This window comes from Schistocerca americana, unplaced genomic scaffold, assembly GCF_021461395.2.
Source record: "Schistocerca americana isolate TAMUIC-IGC-003095 unplaced genomic scaffold, iqSchAmer2.1 HiC_scaffold_502, whole genome shotgun sequence".
Lineage (NCBI taxonomy): Eukaryota > Metazoa > Arthropoda > Insecta > Orthoptera > Acrididae > Schistocerca > Schistocerca americana.
The window spans coordinates 22,501-27,500 of NW_025726239.1; the positions used below are offsets into that span (position 1 = coordinate 22,501).

Genomic DNA, 5,000 nt, shown 5'->3' on the forward strand with positions numbered 1-5,000 from the left:
TGCGCCTTAACGTAACCCACGTTGCGCCTTAACCTAACCCATATTGCGCCTTAACCTAACCCATATTGCGCCTTAACCTAACCCATATTGCGCCTTAACCTAACCCATATTGTACCTTAACCTAACCTATATTGTACCTTAACCTAACCTATATTGTACCTTAACCTAACCTATATTGGGCCTTAACCTAACCTATATTGGGCCTTAACCTAACCTATATTGGGCCTTAACCTAACCTATATTGGGCCTTAACCTAACCTATATTGGGCCTTAACGTAACCCACGTTGCGCCTTAACGTAACCCACGTTGCGCCTTAACGTAACCCACGTTGCGCCTTAACGTAACCCACGTTGCGCCTTAACGTAACCCACGTTGCGCCTTAACCTAACCCATATTGCGCCTTAACCTAACCCATATTGCGCCTTACCCTAACCCATATTGCGCCTTAACCTAACCCATATTGTGCCTTAACCTAACCTATATTGTACCTTAACCTAACCCATATTGTACCTTAACCTAACCTATATTGTACCTTAACCTAACCTATATTGTACCTTAACCTAACCTATATTGTACCTTAACCTAACCCATATTGCGCCTTAACCTAACCCATATTGCGCCTTAACCTAACCCATATTGCGCCTTAACCTAACCCATATTGCGCCTTAACCTAACCCATATTGCGCCTTAACCTAACCCATATTGCGCCTTAACCTAACCCATATTGCGCCTTAACCTAACCCATATTGCGCCTTAACCTAACCCATATTGCGCCTTAACCTAACCCATATTGTACCTTAACCTAACCCATATTGTACCTTAACCTAACCTATATTGTACCTTAACCTAACCTATATTGTACCTTAACCTAACCTATATTGTACCTTAACCTAACCTATATTGGGCCTTAACCTAACCTATATTGGGCCTTAACCTAACCTATATTGGGCCTTAACCTAACCTATATTGGGCCTTAACCTAACCTATATTGGGCCTTAACGTAACCCACGTTGCGCCTTAACGTAACCCACGTTGCGCCTTAACGTAACCCACGTTGCGCCTTAACGTAACCCACGTTGCGCCTTAACGTAACCCACGTTGCGCCTTAACGTAACCCACGTTGCGCCTTAACGTAACCCACGTTGCGCCTTAACCCAACACACGTTGCGCCTTAACCCAACACACGTTGGGCCTTAACCCAACACACGTTGGGCCTTAACCCAACACACGTTGGGCCTTAACCCAACACACGTTGGGCCTTAACCCAACACACGTTGGGCCTTAACCCAACACACGTTGGGCCTTAACCCAACACACGTTGGGCCTTAACCCAACACACGTTGGGCCTTAACCCAACACACGTTGGGCCTTAACCCAACACACGTTGGGCCTTAACCCAACACACGTTGGGCCTTAACCCAACACACGTTGGGCCTTAACCCAACACACGTTGGGCCTTAACCCAACACACGTTGGGCCTTAACCCAACACACGTTGGGCCTTAACCCAACACACGTTGGGCCTTAACCCAACACACGTTGGGCCTTAACCCAACACACGTTGGGCCTTAACCCAACACACGTTGGGCCTTAACCCAACACACGTTGGGCCTTAACCCAACACACGTTGGGCCTTAACCTGCTCTGTAATTGTCATACGACGCGTTAAATTAGTGTGGTGTTGCCTAACTGCAACCCCCGCAATATAGTTTGCTACTCGCACTGCCTGGTCCCCAGAGTATCGCTTCATGTTAAACACCTTGCAGCTATACACTGTAATGCGGATGGCAGCAGGACGTACATGCTCAATGCCCTTCGCAGTTGTTCATTGGCATTTGCATGGCGAAGCACAGCCTACGTTGTGGTACGGCGTGTGTCAACTGTCCGCTGATGTTGTACGTCCAAATCACACACTGTACTGCACATTGGTCCTCATGTACTGAATGATACATCGTGGTACATGTGTGACCGTACCACGACTGCGCCAACAACGGCGAACCATACGGTCCAAATATTGTGCACTCAGCTACGTGTCGTCTCCCTATAAGAGCTGGATTGCAGTATGGTATGCCGTGGATGGCGATCAGCATGAGCCGTCTGTTGATGTAGTGGCGCGTGTTGTCAGACGTAGTCGTCTCTTCTCACACACCGTGATAGCATGGTGCACTGCGTTCCACATCTGCGACATGCGACAGAGGCCGGTTGACAGTCGTTCGCGCAATGGACATCGCATACGTACGGGGGCCACCTTCCACGTGTTCGCGAAGCGTGCACATGTTGTTGCGTGTATGTGGGCAGACATAGTGTGTCGTGACACCTGACACAGGCATGCAACAATCGTTGAATTTGCAAATGGCGATGGACGTCTACGTTTGCTGGTGACGTTACGCAAATGAACAACTGGTAAACGGTTGTGGTGCGGTTGTTCTCGCTAGAGGTGAATCAGTGATGGCGACGATCGGTTGAGCTACCAACCGGTTGTTTCAGCGATACCCACCATGCCCACGAACGTGAATGGCATGTGGGTGTGAAGCGATACGCGGCGGTGGCTGGGTGGGACCGTCCCCGGCCGGTGAGGGGGGGCCTCCCGGCGTGCTGGCCGCGCGGTGCGTGGGCGCACGCGCTACAGCCGGCTGGTGGGGGCGGCCAGTGGCAGGCGCGCCGGCCGACGGAGGCGGCAGGCGGCGCAGCTGCGCGCCGGCGCACCCTGCACGCGGCGCCGTGCGGCCAAAGTAGGTCCTCGCGGGCCCGGTGCGAAGCGCGGTGGACATCTGCAGTGTGCTGGTCCGATTGAGGACTGTGTGCGCTGAGGATGCGCCGCCGCCCGGCGCTCGGCGCCGCGACGCCGTCTGCTGCTCGGTCGCCTCTGCGGTTCTCGCAGGTGGTTTGTATCGCAGCTGTGCGGACGTGTTGGCGCGTGCGCTGTGCTGGGAGAGTTCGCTTCGGCACCCAAGTGGGGCTTTTGTCCTTCTGTGGCGCTGGCGTTGGAGCTGCCGGCCACCGTAGGTGGCGCGTGTTGTCTCCCGCCGGCAATGCCACGACAGCACGCTCCCGGGCCTCTGTCGGCAGCGGCAAGCTCAGTTGGGAGCACGGGTGGTCGCACCTAAAGCGTCTACTCGCCAAACTCCGGGCGATTGCGCCTCTCTCGAACCCGACCAAGTACTTAGGACGGCGCTGCGCGCCGCCGGGACCTGAGAGGGTTTCGAGGTGTATTGTGCAGGGGAGCTCAGCCTCCTCCTGTTTGCAGAATAATTGAGCGGACGCTTGCGTGTTCGCGCGGGCCCCCGGGACACACTCCCGGGCGGCCGGCTGCTCAGCTCTAGTTGACGCAGCTCCCTGGTTGATCCTGCCAGTAGTCATATGCTTGTCTCAAAGATTAAGCCATGCATGTCTCAGTACAAGCCGCATTAAGGTGAAACCGCGAATGGCTCATTAAATCAGTTATGGTTCCTTAGATCGTACCCACGTTACTTGGATAACTGTGGTAATTCTAGAGCTAATACATGCAAACAGAGTCCCGACCAGAGATGGAAGGGACGCTTTTATTAGATCAAAACCAATCGGTCGGCTCGTCCGGTCCGTTTGCCTTGGTGACTCTGAATAACTTTGGGCTGATCGCACGGTCCTCGTACCGGCGACGCATCTTTCAAATGTCTGCCTTATCAACTGTCGATGGTAGGTTCTGCGCCTACCATGGTTGTAACGGGTAACGGGGAATCAGGGTTCGATTCCGGAGAGGGAGCCTGAGAAACGGCTACCACATCCAAGGAAGGCAGCAGGCGCGCAAATTACCCACTCCCGGCACGGGGAGGTAGTGACGAAAAATAACGATACGGGACTCATCCGAGGCCCCGTAATCGGAATGAGTACACTTTAAATCCTTTAACGAGTATCTATTGGAGGGCAAGTCTGGTGCCAGCAGCCGCGGTAATTCCAGCTCCAATAGCGTATATTAAAGTTGTTGCGGTTAAAAAGCTCGTAGTTGGATTTGTGTCCCACGCTGTTGGTTCACCGCCCGTCGGTGTTTAACTGGCATGTATCGTGGGACGTCCTGCCGGTGGGGCGAGCTGAAGGCGTGCGACGCGCCTCGTGCGTGCTCGTGCGTCCCGAGGCGGACCCCGTTGCAATCCTACCAGGGTGCTCTTGAGTGAGTGTCTCGGTGGGCCGGCACGTTTACTTTGAACAAATTAGAGTGCTTAAAGCAGGCAAGCCCGCCTGAATACTGTGTGCATGGAATAATGGAATAGGACCTCGGTTCTATTTTGTTGGTTTTCGGAACCCGAGGTAATGATTAATAGGGACAGGCGGGGGCATTCGTATTGCGACGTTAGAGGTGAAATTCTTGGATCGTCGCAAGACGAACAGAAGCGAAAGCATTTGCCAAGTATGTTTTCATTAATCAAGAACGAAAGTTAGAGGTTCGAAGGCGATCAGATACCGCCCTAGTTCTAACCATAAACGATGCCAGCCAGCGATCCGCCGCAGTTCCTCCGATGACTCGGCGGGCAGCCTCCGGGAAACCAAAGCTTTTGGGTTCCGGGGGAAGTATGGTTGCAAAGCTGAAACTTAAAGGAATTGACGGAAGGGCACCACCAGGAGTGGAGCCTGCGGCTTAATTTGACTCAACACGGGAAACCTCACCAGGCCCGGACACCGGAAGGATTGACAGATTGATAGCTCTTTCTTGATTCGGTGGGTGGTGGTGCATGGCCGTTCTTAGTTGGTGGAGCGATTTGTCTGGTTAATTCCGATAACGAACGAGACTCTAGCCTGCTAACTAGTCGCGTGACATCCTTCGTGCTGTCAGCGATTACTTTTCTTCTTAGAGGGACAGGCGGCTTCTAGCCGCACGAGATTGAGCAATAACAGGTCTGTGATGCCCTTAGATGTTCTGGGCCGCACGCGCGCTACACTGAAGGAATCAGCGTGTCTTCCTAGGCCGAAAGGTCGGGGTAACCCGCTGAACCTCCTTCGTGCTAGGGATTGGGGCTTGCAATTGT

General features: G+C 53.2%; 1 non-coding gene across 1 annotated transcript in view; it reads left to right on the top strand.

Annotated features, from left to right (window-relative positions):
* The first annotated feature begins 3,333 nt into the window (after positions 1–3,333).
* LOC124585602 overlaps positions 3,334–5,000 on the top strand; it is a 1,910-nt gene continuing 243 nt past the window's right edge. Inside the window, exon 1 of the ribosomal RNA XR_006974894.1 lies at positions 3,334–5,000. This exon is cut by the window's right edge and continues 243 nt beyond it. This is a non-coding gene — a ribosomal RNA (small subunit ribosomal RNA).